This window comes from Lissotriton helveticus, chromosome 2_2 (assembly GCF_964261635.1).
Source record: "Lissotriton helveticus chromosome 2_2, aLisHel1.1, whole genome shotgun sequence".
Lineage (NCBI taxonomy): Eukaryota > Metazoa > Chordata > Amphibia > Caudata > Salamandridae > Lissotriton > Lissotriton helveticus.
The window spans coordinates 311,247,573-311,272,284 of record NC_136060.1 but is presented as its reverse complement, the minus strand read 5'-3'; positions in this window follow the sequence as shown (position 1 = coordinate 311,272,284).

Below are 24,712 nucleotides of genomic sequence, written 5' to 3'. Positions count from 1 at the left end.
CCTGGCTTTCCCTGTGGGATGGTCCCTTCTGGGAATCCCCAAGGTGGAGCCAGGCATCCCGGCATTGATGGGGCCGTTGTGGAGATTAGGCAAGCTAATGCCTAGAGTTGCCAAGTGGGACCCCTGGTTAGAGTAGGCACCAAGGCGAGAATTATCAAGTCCACTGAGCCTGGTCCACGACCCTGCCGCGTCGGGAATTGAACCCTGGTGCCGGGCCGATTTCTGCTTCCGGGTCTGCCGCCTCTAACCAGTGAGCCACATCACTCCACTTTTATGTCCATTCTGCATCAAAACCCTGAGCCTGCTTGAAGCAGGCGTAAGGAGTGACGCAGCATGTTAGACATAGGGCGCCCCTGAGCATTGCTGGAGTTGCGTCGCGCTTGGGACACGACTCCAGCAATGCTCTGCCCTTATGCCAGAAGATGTGACACTCATCTGGCTATCCTTGCACCAGGGTGAGTCGCATTCTAAGAGCGACACATCCGTGGTGGCGCAAGGGTATGCCCGCGTGTCGCATCTCTACTGGCGCATCCCTGCTGATATGCAGGGATGCGCCAGTCCTTGTAAATCTGCCCCCCTATGTTTAAATACAGTGCATTCCTGCCTTTTCACTTTGGCATAGGGCAGAGCAGCAGGGTACAAAACACGAAAAGGAGACCAGGTCAAGTAATGGTGTGCTGTTAAAATGGTGAGCAGGAATCACATGGGCACCCGTGTGAATTGATATGTTAGATTACACTGGGCTGAAAGAGTCCCATCAGACCACCCTCTTGGCGGTATATCATCATCTGGGAAGGGCAGTTATTCCATTACCCGCCTATGTGACAGTGCGGGAGAGGAAATCAACGTAGTCTGCCACAGTAGTGCCCCAAATGAAATGTGAAAAAGAAGGATGCAGTGCTGTGAAAAAAGTGATGCATAAAAATGACTACCTAGACTAAGGAAAAAACTTGTCAACAAAAGTGTAGGTGTCAAGATTAAAAACACGCCTAGTAGCGAATGAATAGAGCTACATTATGGCGCTGCGTAGAGTGGTCGACTAGTTTCAGCTAGGTAGAGTAGTACTCCAGCTTTCATCAGGACCTTGGAAAAGATACGCTACTGCAAAAATGAACTCAAGGGTGTACAAGTATAAGGAAGCACACGTTGCATCAAAATACTATATAAAGGAAAAAGTATCACCCAAAACTTGGAACTTCTGTGTCCTCTGCAGACAGGAAAGACATGTTCTATCTGTCAAGTAAGCAAAAGATACCATATATGTATTACCCCACAAGTGACCACATGACCCCATACACACCATCAAGACAAGACCACACCTGCATGAACAATTTACGTCCTGCATTTTAAATAAGCATATTAGCTTTATCACGAAGAGGCATTTCCTCACAGTGATACTTACCCAGCTTTGTGTGGGTGAAAACCTCACCTTGCCCGGCAACCGCTCGGGAAATTGAGGCCCCGCTCTAATGTGTAAAAGAATGGGGGAAGAAACTATTAGCTACAGTCTAAAAGTGTCCAGCCCACTAGCTATATACACAAACCCAAAAGACGTGTGATAGACTCCTTACTGCCCAAACATTGCCTAACCTGTCACTGAGGCCGCACCAATAGTTTGTGAAGAATAAAAAACTGAAAAACTCTCCCTCAAAACATAAGGTAATGAATAACATCAATGGTGACCAAATGTTATAAATAGCACTATAGAGTAGCTGCAAAGGAATACTGCCAGACCGAAAAAAGCCCGAACCTTAAGGGCAAGAGCTGGATACAGATGCTAGTGCAAACGTAAACGACCCGAAAAAACAATCACTTGCATTCAAGCATGAATTGCAGATGTTGTTCAATAAAGTAATCAAGCCTGTTCACTCCCAGCGTAGCCTACGTGCATACTAGGTGTAAGGAACTTGACCTTAACCACTTAGCTGTTCATGCAACCCACTCCGAACTCACCTGTCCGTCGGTGCCTCTGTTCGAAATCGAGCGGAAGTGAAGGCACCGAAGGAGCTGTTTGTTTGCTTTAAATAATGAGGCTTCCTGTTCGGTCAGCCAATTACGGCCGATGTTAAGACCAATTTCTAGGTGTGGCTAGAATCGAAGAGAGCTCACCCATGTTTGTGAAGAAGGGAGCCAGATCTAGCGCGCCCGGCAGTGATCATAACGCGCATGCGCCGAAGTGCTCAACTAACGTTCATGGAGCACTGTACTATTGCGCATGAGTGGAGCTGTTCCATAACAGCCGGTATTTCACATAAGGCAAAGCATCCAGATCCTGACCAGCATGGGCCTAATGGGCCATTTATCTTTAAACCTCAAGAGAATATACTTATATATATCCCCACAGATTGGAAATTAGAAGAAAGCTCGCTGTTGTCCAGATGGGCAATGACAATTTCGTGTGCTGCACACAACATATATAGTAATGTAAAGCAAACAGCTGGGAATGGCAAAGGTGCTTGGTATTGCATATATTACGGGGCAAGAGAAAAAAGGGTAAAAAATCTAGCCAAAGAGGCTGTTCAGGTATAATAACTGGTAGGTTCAAAAACCAAGGCTTTGGAAAATAATCCGTGAGCCTAGACTAGAGGGTTCCAGCGAATCAAGGGTCAGACTGAAGACAAAAAGTGGCGGCATAAGGGCAGGAGGAGTCACACACAATTAAATTAGGTGAGCTTGTGATGCAAACAAAAGAGAACGTTCACATCTGGAAAAAAGACCCGCAACAAGAAGTTGCTCTAAATACTAAAAAACAAATGTGTGGAGGGTCAAAAGGGGATATACTTTAATGACCTGTCAACTTATGCCCCAATAATAGATACAAAACACGAAAAGGAGACCAGGTCAAGTAATGGTGTGCTGTTAAAATGGTGAGCAGGAATCACACGGGCACCCGTGTGAATAGATATGTTAGATTACACTGGGCTGAAAGAGTCCCATCAGACCACCCTCTTGGCGGTATATCATCATCTGGGAAGGGCAGTTATTCCATTACCCGCCTATGTGACAGTGCGGGAGAGGAAATCAACGTAGTCTGCCACAGTAGTGCCCCAAATGAAATGTAAAAAGAAGGATGCAGTGCTGTGAAAAAAGTGATGCATAAAAATGACTACCTAGACTAAGGAAAAAACTTGTCAACAAAAGTGTAGGTGTCATGATTAAAAACACGCCTAGTAGCGAATGAATAGAGCTACATTATGGCGCTGCGTAGAGTGGTCGACTAGTTTCAGCTAGGTAGACTAGTACTCCAGCTTTCATCAGGACCTTGGAAAAGATACGCTACTGCAAAAATGAACTCAAGGGTGTACAAGTATAAGGAAGCACACGTTGCATCAAAATACTATATAAAGGAAAAAGTATCACCCAAAACTTGGAACTTCTGTGTCCTCTGCAGACAGGAAAGACATGTTCTACCTGTCAAGTAAGCAAAAGATACCATATATGTATTACCCCACAAGTGACCACATGACCCCATACACACCATCAAGACAAGACCACACCTGCATGAACAATTTACGTCCTGCATTTTAAATAAGCATATTAGCTTTATCACGAAGAGGCATTTCCTCACAGTGATACTTACCCAGCTTTGTGTGGGTGAAAACCTCACCTTGCCCGGCAACCGCTCGGGAAATTGAGGCCCCGCTCTAATGTGTAAAAGAATGGGGGAAAAAACTATTAGCTACAGTCTAAAAGTGTCCAGCCCACTAGCTATATACACAAACCCAAAAGACGTGTGATAGACTCCTTACTGCCCAAACATTGCCTAACCTGTCACTGAGGCCGCACCAATAGTTTGTGAAGAATAAAAAACTGAAAAACTCTCCCTCAAAACATAAGGTAATGAATAACATCAATGGTGACCAAATGTTATAAATAGCACTATAGAGTAGCTGCAAAGGAATGCTGCCAGACCGAAAAAAGCCCGAACCTTAAGGGCAAGAGCTGGGTACAGATGCTAGTGCAAACGTAAACGACCCGAAAAAACAATCACTTGCATTCATGCATGAATTGCAGATGTTGTTCAATAAAGTAATCAAGCCTGTTCACTCCCAGCATAGCCTCCGTGCATACTAGGTGTAAGGAACTTGACCTTAACCACTTAGCTGTTCATGCAACCCACTCCGAACTCACCTGTCCGTCGGTGCCTCTGCTCGATAGCTACTCTATAGTGCTATTTATAACATTTGGTCACCATTGATGTTATTCATTACCTTATGTTTTGAGGGAGAGTTTTTCAGTTTTTTATTCTTCACAAACTATTGGTGCGGCCTCAGTGACAGGTTAGGCAATGTTTGGGCAGTAAGGAGTCTATCACACGTCTTTTGGGTTTGTGTATATAGCTAGTGGGCTGGACACTTTTAGACTGTAGCTAATAGTTTTTTCCCCCATTCTTTTACACATTAGAGCGGGGCCTCAATTTCCCGAGCGGTTGCCGGGCAAGGTGAGGTTTTCACCCACACAAAGCTTGGTAAGTATCACTGTGAGGAAATGCCTCTTCGTGATCAAGCTAATATGCTTATTTAAAATGCAGGACGTAAATTGTTCATGCAGGTGTGGTCTTGTCTTGATGGTGTGTATGGGGTCATGTGGTCACTTGTGGGGTAATACATATATGGTATCTTTTGCTTACTTGACAGGTAGAACATGTCTTTCCTGTCTGCAGAGGACACAGAAGTTCCAAGTTTTGGGTGATACTTTTTCCTTTATATAGTATTTTGATGCAACGTGTGTTTCCTTATACTTGTACACCCTTGAGTTCATTTTTGCAGTAGCGTATCTTTTCCAAGGTCCTGATGAAAGCTGGAGTACTACTCTACCTAGCTGAAACTAGTCGACCACTCTACGCAGCGCCATAATGTAGCTCTATTCATTCGCTACTAGGCGTGTTTTTAATCATGACACCTACACTTTTGTTGACAAGTTTTTTCCTTAGTCTAGGTAGTCATTTTTATGCATCACTTTTTTCACAGCACTGCATCCTTCTTTTTCACATTTCATTTGGGGCACTACTGTGGCAGACTACGTTGATTTCCTCTCCCGCACTGTCACATAGGCGGGTAATGGAATAACTGCCCTTCCCAGATGATGATATACCGCCAAGAGGGTGGTCTGATGGGACTCTTTCAGCCCAGTGTAATCTAACATATCTATTCACACGGGTGCCCATGTGATTCCTGCTCACCATTTTAACAGCACACCATTACTTGACCTGTTCTCCTTTTCGTGTTTTGTATCTATTATTGGGGCATAAGTTGACAGGTCATTAAAGTATATCCCCTTTTGACCCTCCACACATTTGTTTTTTAGTATTCAGAGCAGCAGGGTGCCTTGCTGCGCTGTCCTATGCAAAAATGCCATAAATGAGGACCATGGTTTTTTAGTCTATTTTTTTGTGCTAAATGAGTCACATGTCCAAAACAAATGCAATGACGATTTAACACTAAAATACAACACTAAATGTCGAATTTGTATTCTTTGTATATATGCATAATTTCATATGTCTTCATAATATTTTTCATATTTGCGTTGCAGCAAATTTTGTGGTTTTTACCGCATCCTTAAAGAAATGTGCAGTGGAACCATTGTGTCAGAGAGATTGTTAAACCTGAAATAAAGGACTACATAAATGTCTTTCACTCACCCACTCGGAACACCAGAAAAGCATCTGTCTATAACCCTGCCCTCAAAAAACAAAAACAAAGTGATTTAGGAAGTAGAGTCAAATTCAAGAAAGTTTTAGGTCAGTTCATGTTTTAACATGGTGCCGTGCAAAGTTTACAATGGGATATGCACGCATGAGCTGAAAAATACACCCGCAATAAACGTGAGTTTGCTGTTGAGCCGGTAGATAAAAACATTAACTCAGTTGGCTAATAGAACCAGGCAGTGACAAAGCCAACAGGTTTGGCTTTTGTTCAGGACATTCACTTAGACGCAGGTAACACAGAGCAACGAATACAGACAAAGATGACTCTAATTGATTGAGCCAGATGTCTGATCCATGCTATTGTTCCTTTCTCCCTGCTCTTGCATTTTTTCAATTCATCTCTATTTACGGGCCTCCTTATCCCAAGAGTCCCGAGCAAAATTCAGAACTTGCACTTCCTTGGATCCTCCCTAACATAATCTAGGACATGGTGTACAGTGCATTTGTGCCCTAAGGCCTTATTCTAAATAAACCCCTTTAATGAAGTCCGACTTGATAGCCACCTTTCTACAGTTTTCTGGTGCTGTTGCTCCACACAGAGATGCTGTATCCTGGCCGCCCGGTCTATGTTAAGTTGAGTAGCCGATAGCAAATGGTTCCAATGTTGATGTTTTTTTCATCCGTTGAGAATATCTATGGACATTATCTCAACTGTTTTTCCAGTAATATTTGCAAACATCAGAACTGTAGCTGGAGGACTAATTGTAATTTACGTTTGAAAACATGTTAGAGAAACATGACATGATTGCAGACATTTTTTGCATGTGCCATGGAGGATGTTTGCTGTCCACAGTGAAACAATTTAGTCTGACCACCTCCACTTATTCGTTCTCCCTGTTGTCCCTATTGTTTCCTTGTGATAGGCCATGTCTCTCTACATCTGCAAATGTGTCTGGCTGTTGTTGTGAAGGTACTTGCTCTGCAATGCATTCAGGGCAGCAAGGCTGCTCAAGACTGCGATTTCACTTAGGAGGTAAATTACATCCTAACCTGACTGTTTGGGGTTAAGATTTTTGACAATGCACTTAAGCTGATTGTCTGTGGGGTGCTGCCTGGCTGCTAAGGATGATGAATATTAGCCAGAGCACTAATTCAGCAATTGTAGGATTTCCATCTACGGAGATCTCTGTAAGCCCTGCTGTGGAGCTCGTTATGTGCTGCCTGTTTCCTGAAGTATAAAACTGAGGGGCATATTAGCAAGGGCCATATCGCCACTTTAGCTGCACTTTTTGCCGCTAAAGCGGCAATATTTTTATCGCCCTATCAGCAAGCTGTCGCTAACAGCAGTTAGCGACCGCTTTTAGGTGATAGCTACAGGTTTGGGGTCGGCTTTACATGTCAGCGATATTTATCGCTAATGACATGCAAAGTGGGTGTACCCAAACTGTTAGCGACTGAAAGCTATCGCCTATTAGCAAGGCAGGCGAAGCGATACAAAAAATCGTGCTAACCACGATTATCGCTGTAATCTTACACCTGCTAAAAAGTTGACTTACCTGTATAGTAAATGGGGGTGGATTATCAGATTAAGCCCCCATTGGCGTTAATGCAAGAATATCGCTGGATTTCCAGCGATATTCTCGCATTTTGCCGCTATCACTGTATATTTTAGCACAAAGGAGAAAAACGTTGCTAATAACATGTTTTCTCCGTTAAAATATCCAGCGATAAAAAAAATCGCTAACCACGTTTAGCGATAAATATCGCTATTCCTTGCTAATATGCCCCTAAATCTGAGGCCCTGCTGAGGCTCCACAAGCCTGATCTGCGACTGCCACTGACCTTTTCTGTTCCCAAGCCCCTGGCCAGTTGAGAACATCCAGAGATGTTGACATATAGCACCATGTTGACATATAGCACCAAGAAACCTTTCACGCACATCACTATGGACCACATGACGACTGCCTTCGAGCCTTCTGCTAGTGCAGGTCTGTTTAGTGGTGACTCTGCCTGGCAAGCCATTTCCCATCCTTAGCTCTTGCTATGCTTTTCACTTTTGAGGACAGCCCTCCCACACACTGCCTTTATCCAATAGAAACTAGTTTTTGTTAGGAGTTCAGATGTTGTGAATTCAGTGGCCCTGATGGACAATGGGCTGAGGCTCAAGAGCCAAGTATCATGAATATGACTCGGAGGCCTGTTTCACTTTATTGAAATTCTTTGACACAGGCCAGCGTACACCTGGATGTGGTGTTTCCTTAAAGATTATTTCTGCTCACTCACTCAAGGCAACTAAGCCAGTGGCCAGTGGCGTAACGAACGGTGATGGGGCCCCCCTGCAAGGTACACAGAGGGGCCCCCGCTCCAGATTTATTCCGGAGCTCTCCAGCGTGAGTACAGTGCTGAGGGGGCCTCCTGCAGCTCGGGGCCCCCCTACACTGCTGGGGGATGCAGGGGCCTCTGTTACGCCTCTGCCAGTAGCCCGAAAGAAGTTCAAGTATCAGAATCTTGTCCATCTTGTACTACTGACCTTGAAGCCCTGTTAAGCCGTGAAGACAAGAGCCAGCGCAACATATCAATTGTAAGCTTTCTCTACCCCTCAACAAAGATTGGATAGGGTTGCCCAAAATAGATCCAGTCATAAGTGTCGGTGAGTTCCTTCATAACTCCAGATAGGTAGACCTCCTCCTGGTGCCAATATTTGCTTGTTGCGTTTTGCCCCCTTTTATGAGACACCCACCACTTGTCCAATCACATACCCCCATGCTGCTAATTACTCCAATTTAGGTGTTGGCATTTGGTGGATGATATGGGACCATGCCGTTTATGTTATTATTATACTAAAGAGGTTTCTAGAGAGGGTCTGTCCTTTTGTTTTTCCCTGAGTGCTATTTCATAGAGGCTGATGACAGCCAGGTTCAAAGGTTTTAATTTGCATTGTGCTTATTTTTGTGAAATGCCTGCTTAGAGTCAGCATACTCATTATCTGCTGTAAAATCCATAATTTTGTACCAAGCTTTTGTCTGCATTGCAGTCACAAAATGGAATTTGAAAAGGAACCCCCCCCATACCAGTTTTTCAACTGTAAACTGTGGATCAACATTCCCTGTCTGGAAAACCAGTATATAGATATGACCAAAATCACCCCACTTTGTTCCAGTTCCAAAGTTTTGTTAGCCAAAGGAAAGGAGTTCTCTGCATTTTGCTCAAACTCCTGCCATGATCAACCATTGGTGTCAATCTGAGAGACATTCTTTTAAAGGTGAGGAGACAACATCTGAAGTCTGCACCTCTGCACACTTGCTGGACAGCTGAGTGTCTGACTATGGCCTGGAAGCCTGACTGCCTGCTTGGTTGGAAAGGGATGCGTACTGTATGGCCTTCAAGATGGAGACAGCTTAGGAAGAGAATTGCCCACCAGTGCTCCTAGCATGTGGAGCACCTAGAAGAGCAGGCTTGTAATCAGGAATGTGAGTGGCGTGGACCAGAGCTGTGAGTTGTCACTGTGCCTCCCTACATGGTTATTGTGGTGAACTGCTTGAAGGGACAATAACCCCCTGAATGGCAGTGTTCCACCTGGTATTCCCACAGCAACCTAAGGGACCTGTTCTCCTGCTGCCCCAACATGCTGTGCAAGAGGACATCAACACTGTGTGAGAGGAACCCCTGACAGCCTGCTGGCTGCAAGTGCCAGAGATGCCCAACCATTTCCAGGGCCTGATGTACTGCCTCCTCCAGTGGTGAGATATAAGAGGCACAGCTGCCCAACCCTGTGTACGCTGACAAAGCACCCCCTTTCTGACTGAGAAGACACACAGGGACACACAGACTGAAAAGAGCAACTGCAGCGCTGAGCAATGCTCTCACAGACACATCAACCCAAAGCCTGGCTAAGAGATTTTGTCTTGCGTAAAACAAATATAGGTTCAGGTAGAAGGAGTAACGATTGCCACTGTGAACACTTTTGCAACAAACAAACAGAACTGACCTACGGCTCCCTGATTGCAAAAGCCAATTAGTGATTTTACTCCTATGACAATTCTCAGCCATGAGTTTTCTTTTACTGATAAATTACTGTAGTAGTGCACGAACTGCAGCCACTATCTTAGAATGCTGCAGCTGGGTGGGAACTGTAGCAATTGTGCTAGGGCACTGTGGTTGATGTGGGAACTATAGGAATTGTTAGAGCTCTGTAGTATGTTGTAAAACAATGCTACAGAACCCCAAATACTATGTGTATTATTTCATTGTCTTGTACTGTTAAAGCTCTTGTCTCTTTACTAAGAGAAGCACTAGTCTGGAGTGAAGTTTGAGAAGGATACTCTTGGCCCGAATGCAGATTTATAGCAATATGGACCCATAACACCAGAGGCAGATGACCCAAACTCTCTCAGACATGGTCCAAAAGCCCCTTCCTACATGGTGGCCCACTAAATGAGGTCTGACAAGTTGGCATGACATTCGTTTGTGTTTAAAAGTGGGACCCAGCACACCCACTCTGTTCTAGTTTCAAGTTCTTTAGGACCAAGGAACGTAGTACTCCGCAAAGGACTGCTGTACATCCAGGGCTGGTGACCCCCCCCCCTGACACAGCTTTGGGGGCTGGTGACCATCTAATTGCAGCCGCACCCGAGTACTTAACAGGTCTTTAAAAGACCATTTACTTGTAAATTAGGCGTTTGTTGTGGTTTCACCCCTTCTTTCAGTCACTCTGTCTATGGTTGGAAGAAGACCCCCCCCCCCCCTCAGAAATTTGGCTCTAGTTGCCCGCCTGCTTAGAGGTATGCTACAACTGCCTACTGCCGTAGTTCCAGATGGGAACCGCAACTATGTGATTGTCAAAGACCCAGACAGAGGCTGTAATTCCATGATTGGCAAATCAATCAATCAATCAATCATAACACTTGTATAGCGCGCTACTCACCCGGAAGGGTCTCAAGGCGCTTGGGGGAAGGGAGTCGCTACTGCTCGAACAGCCAGGTCTTGAGTTGTCTCCTGAAGGCGAGGTGGTCCTGGGTCAGCCGAAGGTGGATGGGGAGGGAGTTCCATGTCTTGGCCGCCAGGTAGGAGAAGGATCTGCCTCCGGCGGTGGCTCTTCGGATGCGTGGTACGGCGGCGAGGGCGAGGCTGGCGGACCGTAGCTGGCGGGTGGGGGTGTGAAAGGTCAGGCGGTCGTTGAGGTACTTGGGGCCCAGGTCGTGGAGAGACTTGTCTGCGTGGGTGAGGAGCCTGAACGTGATCCTCTTGTTGACGGGGAGCCAGTGCAGGTTCTTCAGGTGGCCGGAGATGTGGCTGCGTCGAGGGATGTCCAGGATGAGTCGGGCGGAGGCGTTCTGGATGCGTTGTAGTCTTTTCTGTAGCTTGGCTGTGGTTCCAGAGTAGAGGGTGTTTCCGTAGTCCATCCGGCTGGTGACGAGGGCTTGGGTGACCGTCTTCCTGGTTTCGATCGGGATCCATCGGAAGATCTTGCGGAGCATGCGAAGGGTGTGAAAGCATGAGGAGGAGACGGCGTTGACTTGTCTGGCACAACTGGGGGATACACCCATCTATGGTACAGTCAGGACCGCGGGCGCCAAGACTGCTGACATCCGAACCACGTGCTGTAACTGCTGAGCTCTGGTGAGGCTGTTTTGCTTAACCCCTTCGCTGCTAGGCCTTTTCCCCTCCTGTGCTGAGGCTTTTTTTGGCGTTTTGGAGTAGTGCGCGCTTAGGCCCTTGGTACTTTTTGACCACATAAGGTAGTCACGCCAAATTTGCGTCCTTTTCTTCCAACATCATGTGGATTCTAAAGGCACCCAGGGTTTGTGGATTCCCTTGGAGGGGGCCCAGAAATTAACCAAAATATAGTGATTTTTTTGTTTTTTTCAGAAAAATGGGAAAAACGGGCTGCAAATGAAAGCCTCTGGGTGTTTCCCTGAAAATGGTATCACAAAAGGGTTTGTGGGGCTGAAATCTCCATTTTCTCAGCTTTCAGGGAATGACAGACTTTTGTCAGAGAACCGAAATTTTTCACTCAGTTTTGGCATTTTTCTGGGACATAGCCTATTTTTGCTATTTTTAGAGCTTTCCACCTCCTTCCAGTTAATGGTAGAAATGAGTTTGAAAGCAATAATGGATCCTGGAAAGCTTTACATTTTCGAAAAGTAGACAAAATTCTGAATTTAGAAAGGGGTCATTTGTCTAAATCCATGAAGGTTTCGTTATAGAAACTAACAGTTAGATATTGGAATATTTGAAATATTGTTGAAAAAAACAGCCTTTTGTCTCAACGTTTTCACCTATAACTTTTTCTAATTTTGACAGCTCTTGGATAGCAATATACCGTTACATCTGTTAGACCTTCCTGGTTGTGGGGATATATAGGACTTGTAGTTTCACCAAGAACCCGACGAACCCAGATCCAAAAACTGAGCAGCAACTTGCAATGGTATTTTTTCATTTACTGGGTATAGTGCACTTTGTCTTGGAAAATGTATACATGGAATAATCTGTATGAAAGACACCTATGTATTTCTGAATTGGGTACAAATTATAGAGTTCAGAAACAGTATATAATTGCACATTTTCAAAGTTGGGAATACTCATACTAGCATGAGAATTATTGGTCATTTTTCATAAAGATTTTTTTTTTACACAATGTCTTTCATTCAAAGGGAGAAATGCATGAAAGCTCAATTGGTAATAACAGTTGATTTACACATATGAATTACCCCAAGTGTCCCGATAAAAACGGTACCTCACTTGTGTGGGTCGGCCTTGTGCCTGCAACAGGAAACGGCGCAAAATGCAACGTGGTCACACCTAAATTTAGCAGTTACAAATTGACCCTTTTTTGGCAAAGTGCCTACCTGTAGTTTTTGCACCCTAGCTCTGCCGGCACCTAGGGAAACCTAGCAAACCTATACATTTTTGAAAAGTAGACACCCAGGGAAATTAGGGATTGGGTGACTCGACTGCCTACCACCAGGTTTTGTTACCCAGAATCCCTTGCAAAGGTAAGATTTTCACAAAATAAACACATTTTCCTCACATTTCTGTGGTGGAAAGTTCTGGAATCTGCGTGGATCAACACATTTCCACCCACCCAGCGTGCCCCCATGTCTCCCAAAAAAAATGGTACCTCACTTGCGTGGGTAGGCATAGTGGCTGCGACATGAAACAGCGCAAAACGCAGCATGGTCGCACCTCAATTTCCCAGTGAAATTTAGCACGATTCGGACAAAAAGACTACCTTTTGTTTTTGCGCCGTAGCTCTGCCAGCACCTAGGGAAACCTAGCAAACCTATACATTTTTAAAAACTAGACACCCAGGGCAATTCAGGATGGGGTGACTCGTCTGCCCACCCCCAGGTTTTGTTACCCAGAATCCCTTGCAAACATAAAAATGTGACCAAAAAAACACATTTTCCTCACATTTCTGTGGTGGAAAGTTCTGGAATCTGCGTGGATCAACAAATTTCCACCCACCCAGCGTGCCCCCAGGTCTCCCAAAAAAAATGGTACCTCACTTGCGTGGGTAGGCATAGTGGCTGCGACATGAAACAGCGCAAAACGCAGCATGGTCGCACCTCAATTTCCCAGTGAAATTTAGCACAATTCGGACAAAAAGACTACCTTTTGTTTTTGCGCCGTAGCTCTGCCAGCACCTAGGGAAACCTAGCAAACCTATACATTTTTGAAAACTAGACACCCAGGGCAATTCAGGATGGGGTGACTCGTCTGCCCACCCCCAGGTTTTGTTACCCAGAATCCCTTGCAAACATAAAAATTTGACCAAAAAAACACATTTTCCTCACATTTCTGTGGTGGAAAGTTCTGGAATCTGCGTGGATCAACAAATTTCCACCCACCCAGCGTGCCCCCATGTCTCCCGAAAAAAATGGTACCTCACTTGCGTGGGTAGGCATAGTGGCTGCGACATGAAACAGCGCAAAACGCAGCATGGTCGCACCTCAATTTCCCAGTGAAATTTAGCACGATTCGGACAAAAAGACTACCTTTTGTTTTTGCGCCGTAGCTCTGCCAGCACCTAGGGAAACCTAGCAAACCTATACATTTTTGAAAACTAGACACCCAGGGCAATTCAGGATGGGGTGACTCGTCTTCCCACCCCCAGGTTTTAATACCCAGAATCCCTTGCAAACATAAAAATTTGACCAAAAAAACACATTTTCCTCACATTTCTGTGGTGGAAAGTTCTGGAATCTGCGTGGATCAACAAATTTCCACCCACCCAGCGTGCCCCCAGGTCTCCCGAAAAAAATTGTACCTCACTTGCGTGGGTAGGCATAGTGGCTGCGACATGAAACAGCGCAAAACGCAGCATGGTCGCACCTCAATTTCCCAGTGAAATTTAGCACGATTCGGACAAAAAGACTACCTTTTGTTTTTGCGCCGTAGCTCTGCCAGCACCTAGGGAAACCTAGCAAACCTATACATTTTTGAAAACTAGACACCCAGGGCAATTCAGGATGGGGTGACTCGTCTGCCCACCCCCAGGTTTTGTTACCCAGAATCCCTTGCAAACATAATAATTTGACCAAAAAAAACACATTTTCCTCACATTTCTGTGGTGGAAAGTTCTGGAATCTGCGTGGATCAACAAATTTCCACCCACCCAGCGTGCCCCCAGGTCTCCCGAAAAAAATGGTACCTCACTTGTGTGGGTAGGCATAGTGGCTGCGACATGAAACAGCGCAAAACGCAGCATGGTCGCACCTCAATTTCCCAGTGAAATTTAGCACGATTCGGACAAAAAGACTACCTTTTGTTTTTGCGCCGTAGCTCTGCCAGCACCTAGGGAAACCTAGCAAACCTATACATTTTTGAAAACTAGACACCCAGGGGAATTCAGGATGGGGTGACTCGCCTGCCTACCCCCAGGTTTTGTTACCCAGAATCCCTTGAAAACATAAAAATTTGACCAAAAAAACACATTTTCCTCACATTTCTGTGGTGGAAAGTTCTGGAATCTGCGTGGATCAACAAATTTCCACCCACCCAGCGTTCCCCCAGGTCTCCCGAAAAAAATGGTACCTCACTTGCGTGGGTAGACATAGTGGCTGCAACAGGAAACGGTTCAAATCGTACGGTGGTGAATTTACATTACCTTATTGCAAAACTACCTTGATTTTGGGGGGGGGGCATCTGAGTTTGTGGCCCGGGGCTCGGTGGTATTCTTTGCAAAGTAGCAAACCCAAACAGTTCTGAAAACTAGACACCCGGGGGAGTCCAGGGAGGTATGGCATGCATGGGTCCCCCAATGTTTTCCTACCCAGAACTCTCTGCAAACCTTAAAATTAGGTAAAAATTGCACTTTTCCAAACCTTTTGGTGTGGGATCGCCGGGCCGGCAAAAAAGTCATACCACCCTGCGTTCCCCTTGTTCTCCCGAGTAAAAGGATACCTCACTTGTGTGGGTGCCCCAAAGCAGAACATATTTACGTTTTACAAATTAAGCACCCCAGCCTAAGTCACATGCCTTTGGCCCACCCACACAAGTGAGGTATCATTTTACTCGGGAGAACAAGGGAAACACTGGGTGGTAGGACATTTGTTCCGGCAGCGAGATTCCACCCAAAAAAGTATGGAAAAGTGGGTTTTTTGACCAAAATTTCAGGTTTGCAGGGGTTTCTGGGTAGGAAAACATTGGGGGACCCACGCATGCCATACCACCCTGGACTCCCCCGGGTGTCTAGTTCTCAGAACTGTTTGGGTTTGGTAATTTCCAAAGATGCCTGCCAAGCCCCGGGCCAAAAGCTCAGGTGACCCCCTCAAAAAATAAGATTATTTGGCTAAAGGTAATGTTTTCCTCTCCACAGTATGAATTGGGCCTTTTCCTAAAGCAGCCGCTATGCCTACCCACGCAAGTGAGGTACCATTTTTATCGGGAGACCTTGGGGAACGCTGGGTGGGAGGTAATTTGTGTGTGCCCAGTGATGCCACGCTTTCCCACACTAAAACGTGTGACAAAACTGATTTTTTCCATGCAAAAAATGAGGTTTGCAAGGGATTCTGGGTAAAGGAACCTTGGAGGATCCACGCAAGCCATACCTCCTTGGAAGCCCCCGGGTGTCTACTTTTCAGAAATGTGTGGGATTGGTAAGTTTCCCTAGATGGCTGTCTCGCACGGGGCCAAAAACCCAGGTAACCCCTCTTGCAAAAGCTGGTGGACTTAAGATTTTCACCATTGTTACATTCACCAGCTTTTGCAAGAGGGGTTACCTGGGTTTCTGGCCCCGTGCGAGACAGCCATCTATGGAAACCTACCAAACCCACACATTTCTGAAAAGTAGACACCCGGGCGCTTCCAAGGAGGTATGGCTTGCGTGGATCCGCCAACGTTCCTTTACCCAGAATCCCTTGCAAACCTCAATTTTAGCAGAAAAAAAATAATTTTTTTCACACGTTGTAGTCTGGGAAAGCGTGGCATCACTGGGCTCACACAAATTACCTCCCACCCAGCATTCCCCCAGGTGTCCCGATAAAAACGGTACCTCACTTGCGTGGGTAGCCATAGTGGCTGCAACAGGAAAAGGTCCAAATCTAACAGTGGTGAATATAAAATACCCTGAAGCAATATAACTTTGATTTTTTGGGGGGAGGCACCTGAGTTTTTGGCCTGGGGTGGGTGGTATTCTTTGGAAAGTAGCAAACCCAAACAGTTCTGAAAACTAGACACCCGGGAGAGTCCAGGGAGGTATGGCATGTGTGGGTCCACCAATGTTTTCCTACCCAGAACTCCTTGCAAACCTTAAAAATAGGTAAAAATAGCACTTTTCCAAACATTTTGGCGTGGGATCGCCGTGCCGGCAAAAAAGTCCTACCACCCTGCGCTCCCCTTGTTCTCCCGAGTAAAAGGATACCACACCTTAACAGAGTTACTCAAAAGTCAAACATTCAAGCACGGCTATCTATTCCTCAAAGACACACACATACAGGTTGGATTTGGCACGAGGGCGAGTGATGGTTCAGTACATAAAATTTTATTAACAAGATATTTCAAAAAAATGAAATGCTCTGTCAATAAATAAATGCATAAAAACTGAACCAGTGACTCGCAACTCGTGAGCTGTAAAGCCACGACAAGGCACCAACCGTTTTACAGGCCATTCACGCACCTTTCATACCTGATACAAACCAGACCATTGACACCATCCGAATGGAAAAGCAACACATAACAACAATCACAATAAGGGGCAAGGTACACCCTACTGCAGAAAGAGAAAAAAAACAATTATTACTGCACACCCATCTAATCCGCAAGCACACACACATACTGGTTGGATTTGGCACGAGGGTGAGTGATGATTCAGTACATACAATTGGATACGCAAGTAATTTCATCAAAAATTAAATACACTGCGTATAATTGAAAGTATGATAAACTGAACCACTGACTCGCAGCTCGTGAGCTGTAAAGCCACGTCAAGGCACCAACCTCTTTACAGGCCATTCATACACCTTTCGTACGCGTGACACATACAAAACATTCACACCGCCAGCCGCGGACCCATCACATTTCAACACTCACACCAGCAAACAGCGCCATTCAAGGGCCCATCACTTTCACACGCCCACATTTCTGACACTGCAACTACACAAAATGATGGACTGTGTGGAGTGTCACTCAACTAGCAGTGTGTGTATTGACCAACAGAAAGTAACTACTCACACACCGCCTGCCGAGCGCCAGTCCACCCACACCACCATCCAAGCACCAGACCATGCACACTGCCAGCCAAACACCACTCAGCGCACACCGACAGCCAACTACCACTCCACACACACCACCAGCCAAGCATCACTCCACGCACACCACCAGCCAAGCGCCACTCCACACACACCGCCAGCCAAGCACCACTCCACTCACACCGCCAGCCAAGCACCTAACCATACACTCCGCCAGCCAAGCAAAAATCCACGCACCCCCCCAGCACAACTCCAATCCATGCACTATGCCAGCCAAGCACCAGACCACGCACACTACCAGCCAAGCGCCATCCACTCACACCACCAGCCAAGCACCTAACCATGCACTCCGCCAGCCAAGCAAAAATCCACTCACCCCCCCAGCACAACTCCAATCCATGCACTATGCCAGCCAAGCGCCAGACCACGCACACCACCAGCCAAGCGCCATCCACTCACACCACCAACCAAGCACCTAACCATGCACTCCGCCAGCCAAGCAAAAATCCACTCACCCCCCCAGCACAACTCCAATCCATGCACTATGCCAGCCAAGCACCAGACCACGCACACCACCAGCCAAGCGCCAGTCCACGCACACCAACAATCCAAGCACAATCCTGCACACACCACCATCGAAATTAGAATTTTTTAAAGAAATACCACAAATCAAATGTAGAAACCTACAAATCTGCTAACACAAATTCAAAACCTAAATGCTTTGCACTAATGCAAACCTAAAAGCAAACAAAAAAATATTACAGAAAACAGACCAGACAGTACACTTACAAGCTCAATGAAACTCCCAAAACTTCTTTTGTGTGTGGTACGATTTAAAACAAGCTGGCACACACAATCCAGGATTTGAAGGACAGTCAGGACAGTGCATACGAGACTCCCTCCGCACTTCTCTTTGCCAACAGACTCTACATCTTTTAGTGGGATTGTCTTTTGCAGTTGTGGGAGGAATGTATTCTGGAAAGTGGCGATCTTTCAGTCTAGCCACTTCCTCCACCACTCCAAATCTTGGCACACTTGCCTGTTCCACTAGTACAAGGCTGCCTATTATAGTCTCCTGAAACTTAACAAAAGGCATCTTTGACTCAGGACAAGATTTCTGGAAAACAACAAAAGCATTAAAGGATGCCAAGTGGAAAAGATGGATAGCCAACTTCTTGTACCAAACGTAAGCCTTTCGAAGAGCAGCATAAGGTTCCAACCTCTGATCTACTCTGTCAACACCACCCATGTGCCTATTATAGTCTAAAATGCACACAGGTTTACGCACTTCAGCAGTCTCACCCCGAACTGGCAGAGCTTCAGTGCTTTCGTCATGGATAGTAGTCAGCATGTAAACATCTCTCCTGTCTGAAAACTTCACAGCTAGAAGCTTCCCACATCGCAATGCAGTAGACTGTCCCCGCACAAGCCTTTTGCAAACAAGTTCTATTGGGAAACCTTTCCGGTTACTGCGCATCGTGCCACATGCAACAGTGCCCACTTTGGCCAACTCCTTGAACAAACGCACACTAGTGTAGAAGTTATCTACATATAAATGGTGGCCTTTGTTAAATAATCGTCTACCTAGTTCCCACACAATTTTCTCAGTCACTCCAAAAGTGGACGGACAAGCAGAAGTGTTAATGCTGGAATCCTTACCGGTGTACACCCTGAAATTATAAACATATCCAGTCTCACTGTCACACAGCATATACAGTTTGATGCCATAGCGTGCCCTCTTACTAGGAATGTATTGCCTAAAAACCAAGCGGCCCTTGAACAATACCAAAGACTCGTCCACAGCTATTTCTCTTCCAGGTGCAAACATCTCAGGAAAACGATCAACAAAGTGATCAAGGACAGGCCGAATCTTAAAAAGACGGTCACAATCAGGGTGATCGCGTGGCAACGCTAAATCATTATCAACAAAATGCATCATGCGAAGAAGAAGCATATATCGATCACGAGTCATAACTGCTGGAAATATAGATGTTGCCATCAAGGGACTAGTGGACCAATAAGAAGACATTGATGGCTTCCTTAGCAAGCCCATCAAAAAAGTTAATCCCAAAAACTTCTTCATCTCTTCAACATATGTGGGAGACCAATGGGTAGCTCTGGAATGGGGCTTAAGGCTGGCACTGTGGTCCCTCAAATACTGCTCTGCATACAAATTAGTTTGCTCCACAATCTCATGCAAAAACTCATCGTCAAAAAACAACTGAAAAAATTGAATTGGCAAAAAATTGTCAGTATTCACTCTACACCCTGGAACACCAGTGAAGTCTGGCAATTCCGGCTGCACCATGCCAGGGGCAACCCAGACGTCATCACTAACATGAGGAGAAGAAGCCACCCTAGCCTGCAGGCCAGATGCCTCTTGCTGCACTACATCAACGGGAACACTAGCATCCCCAGATGCCTCTTGCCTCACTACACCAACAGGAATACTAGCATCCCCAGATACATTTTGCATCTCTTCACCAACAGGAGAACTCACATCCCCAGCTGCCTCTTGCATCTCAACATCAACAGAAGAACTCGCATCCCCAGATGCCACTTGCTGCTCAACAACAACAGAAAGACTAGCAGCACCAGATACCTTATGCTGCTCTACAACAGGAAGACTAGCAGCACCAGATAACCTTTGGCGCACCACAGCAATGTGAAACCTTTTGGGCGCAGCCTTTACCACACTTGCCTGTTCCTGACGAGAAAAAAAGGGAAACCTTGAGGACCTAGGCTGCCGCTCACATGGCTCTTGCCTCTCTACCGGCACATCAATGTCCCTCTCTACCACAGGCACTTCATCAGCACTAGAAGAAGAATCATCATCCGATGATACCATGCGAAGAGAAAACTCACTGCCTGAATCTTCTGCACCTACCTCATGCTCCGAATCGGAGTCAGTGTCTGGACCATGGTCAGAGGAAGACTCAAAAAGCAAACTAACAACCTGCTTAGCAGTAATCCTGCGAGCAGCCATTATCCTTACAAATCAAGAAGACTACACACACAAGTGAACAACAACCTACACTGTGCAAAGGAAGAAGTAAACAAGGTAGAGTCTTCACACAAAAATCAATACACTCAAAAACAATTCAAATCTAACCAAATATAAGAAGACTCACCAGCACCTACTCTGCTGAAACACAGCAAAAAGAAAGGAAATCCCACTGGAAAGAAAAAAAAAAGTATAGATTAGACAAAGTACACATCAAGCAGCAATACAAAAAAAAAAGTTAACAATCAAGAAACACAAAGCCACACAAACAGCAATAACTTCACTTTTCATAACAACACATTTATCTAGGAAACATAGTACAAAAAACATTTACTTACCAAGCACATGCAACTACACAAGCTGCAAAACCAGCATTAACCGAACCACAACCTACACCAATACAAACAGCAAAAGCCTGGATCAAAAACAAAGAAGAAAAAAAATAATTTAATACTACATTTCACAAACAACATAACAAATGAATAAACAATACACAAATTTACCCCCAAAATCACATCCACACAGATGGGCCATCAAAAAGGGCAAAACGGACAAAAGTACGGGTTGATTTGCCCACCGGGGGGGGAGGCCAGAAAATCTAAATTTAAAATCCGACCCACCTGAAAGCGACCCTTGCCCAATGGGTCACTTCCTACAATCTAAAATAAAATCCCTGGTGCTAGTGGGGGCATTTCCACCGCACAATCGCAATGCTGTGCGCGACCGTGAGCCAGAAATGCCCTGCAAAGAGACATCAGAAGAGAGGAAAATCACTTACCTCTCCCCTGATGCCTCTTTGCAAACCCCCCCAAATATCTCAAAACCAACCTAACACCTCCAGGCGCAGGAAGCAAATGGCTTCCCGACCGCCTGGGAATCCCTGAAGATGTTGGCGCGTGCTGTGCGCGCTGACGTCATCAGGGATTCTCATGGGGAGGGGGACAACAGAATTACTGTGGTTAACTGCGATGCTGGACAGAGGCACTTGCATCCTTGATTTTCACAAGCGCAATCCTAAAACAGTTCCTATGACCAGGAGCTTGTTTCTCCCCATCTGCTGCTCTCAACAGTCTCTGACCATTTATACACATAAGAGGCATGTGAACTCACACAGAAGATCCCCGTTTGGCAACGCCCACCAACTAGCGGAGTGCACCATCTTTCCTAAATTTACCCACTATGATGGACAGCTCACTCAAGGGACCTGTGCACACATTGGTGCGATGGCATAGTAACACACACGGACACTGGAGACAAAGCAAGCGCTCGAGTTGCAGCACAAATTCAGGAAAACATTCATCAGCCCAAAAACATTTGTGACCTTCCCACTATGATTCACAGCTCACACAAGGGACCCCTGCGCACATCTGTGCAATTGCATAGTAACGCACACATGGACACTGGAGACAAAGATGGGGCTCGAGTTGCAGCACAAACTCAGGAAAGCAATCATCAGCCCAAAAACATTTGTGAACTTCCCACTATGATGAACAAATGGTCTCTGTTTCCAGATACCTAACAGCCTTGCTAGTTTATTCAGATAACAACCAACACACACTGGGGTCGATTGTGAAAATATGGTATTGTGTACAAAAAAGGGGAGAAATGCTCCTCTTTTAGGTGTCCCCTCACTCACCAGGGTTGCCCCACGGTGACATGCTTCATCATTGGGGCCATCCCAGTCCTCTACGGGCTGGGGCGTGCTGCGACTTGCGAAAGTTACGTAGGAGCACTTTATTAGACTATGTGTGGTGCATGTGTATTTGAGCAGTGGACTATGTGATGTGTGAAATACCTGCCCAGTAGGTTTACAATAAACTTTATTCTTGCCTCTAGGTGGTAATAAACGGGGTGGAAAGATAGGCTGCCCTAAACGTAATGTGTCCAGATGTACCTATCAACTCCTATCGTCGACATGTTTCGTGCATACCCCAAGCACTATGATGGACAGCTCACACAAGGGACCCCTGCGCACATCTGTGCAATTGCATAGTAACGCACACATGGACACTGGAGACAAAGATGGCGCTCGAGTTGTGGCACAAACTCAGGAAAACAATCATTGACACAAAAACATTTGTGAGCTTCCCACTATGATGGACAGCTCACTCAAGGGACCCCTGCGCACATTTGTGCAGTTGCATAGTAACGCACACATGGTCAATGGAGACAAAGATGGCGCTAGAGTTGCAGCACAAATTCAGGTAACAATCAACAGCCCAAAAACATTTGTGAGCTTCCCACTATGATGGACAGCTCACTCAAGGGACCCCTTCGCACATGGCATAGTAACACACACATGGTCACTGGAGACAAAGCTTGTGTTTGAAAAGCAGCACACAAAAAAAACATTCATCAGGCCAAAAACACTAGTGAGCTTTGCCTAGGCAGCACAGGTGTGTTTTTTAGCCACTTCAGAAACACACATCAGTATAAGTAATGAAGGACAGAGGCACTTGCATCCTTCATTACAATGAGCACTATCATTTTACTTTATAAATGACCCCCATCAGCATTTTTGTAGAAAAAACGGCCTTTCAACAACATTGCAGCCAAGAGAAGACTTCATAGATAATGTTCCCCCAACAAGCGGAGCGACCCTTCCCCAAGGGGCCGCTCCCCGAACTACGAAATTGATCACGAAACACAAAAAAAAAAAAATCCCTAACATTCCTGCTGCACGATCGCACGATCGTGCAGCAGGAAACCTCTAAAGTGCCATCGAGGGAAAGGAAAAGCCTTTCCTTTCCCTCGATGCAAGTTTGAAAACAATCCCCCCCGCCCCAGCCACGAAACAAACCTCTTTTGCCGAAGACGCGCAGGAAGCAAATGGCTTCCCTGCGCGTCTGTAAACAAAAGGAGCCTCGGCGCGCTGACGTCATTGATGGCGCGGGCGGGGAGGGCGGGGGGAGGCAGGGGAAGGTCTTCCCCTGCCATCCCCGAAGAAACGAACAAAATCGGGCAGACTCGGGGGGAGCGCTGGCGCTTCCCCCGAGGGTGGGGCTCATGACGAGCTGGGCTCGTCATGAGCGTGCGAGGAGGCTACGCCATGACGAGCCCAGCTCGTCATCAGCCCCGAAGGGGTTAAATATATCAATAGTGCCAAAAAGGACCCACATCTGCACAGTCCCTACCATCCTGCCTTTTCTGACAGATGCTGGGTAGGTGATCTGCTAGACACTGTCCATGCCCAACTTTGACACCCCAGCATACTTGCCGGTTCATCATGAACCCTGTTGGGTAAACAGGGGGACCATACCCAGGGCAAGCTAGCAAGAGAGGACACCTTAAATGTTTCCAGTCCTGAAAAGTGGTGAAACCAAAACAATCTGATTGCATCTGACGGTGGCATTTGTGAACTGTGAATGAGCCTGTCCATGCCACTCGTGAACTCACCAGAAGGAGAACCCAGACCTAGAAGGACCACTCTGGAGGGAGAATAGAGAGAGCAGTGTAGGTATAGCGCCTACAGTATAATCACACTCGAGTAAACTGACCTGTGTGATCTTTGAATTCTGTAGCATTAGTGCAACTGTGTGATTAAAGTACTTTCTTTCTTGACAAGACAAGGGCTGGCCTTTCATATTATTATTTCTGGTTTTTGATTATTGAGGGCTGAGTTTGCGAACCACTAGATTACCTCACTAAGAAACCCATGACTGCTCGCGCTCCCTACCCTGGGAGTCAAGCGCAGAAGGGATGTACTTGGCCTAGTTTGTAGAGCCATTGCAGGACAAGCCCATGGACATCAGCACCAAACAGCCCACTGTTGAAGCACAGTAGCTCTGCCCAGTAGATCCCCGAACAAGTCTGTTAAGACTGAAAAAGGAATTTTAATTTCAAACAAGAGAGTGGAGAGGTCAGAAGTAATATAATTATTTTGTGGCAGATAAGTATAACGATGAAAAAATCCTTATGGGCCCAGGAAATTGGACAAATGTAATGCATCTAATGGAAGGACGTTTTCTATATGTCATACTTCCAGACGTGTGGCTTGTCTGTCTAGAGGCACCCCATTAATATGAGCGTCCTGGCTCAGGTGAACTTTTTGCCAGTTGGACGGCAAAAACATAAAATATTACATAAGCAATACCCCTTCCCTTAAATCAGGTATAGAAGAGAAAAATCAACATTTTAAATTATGAAACTGACCCGCTTTTGTGAGACACATTCAGACTGATAGCCATTGTTAGACCTGTCTGGATTTTTTTGCGTAGTCCCTCCTCATTATCCTTTATTTTGTCCCCTTTTTGCCCCTCGTTCCCTTAATATTTTTGTGTCTGCTACTTTTTATAGGTGTTGGTCAAGGGGATAGGTGTTCTTTTTCCCCCCATAATCTTTTACCTCAGGCCCAGAGGCCTGTTCTGACAG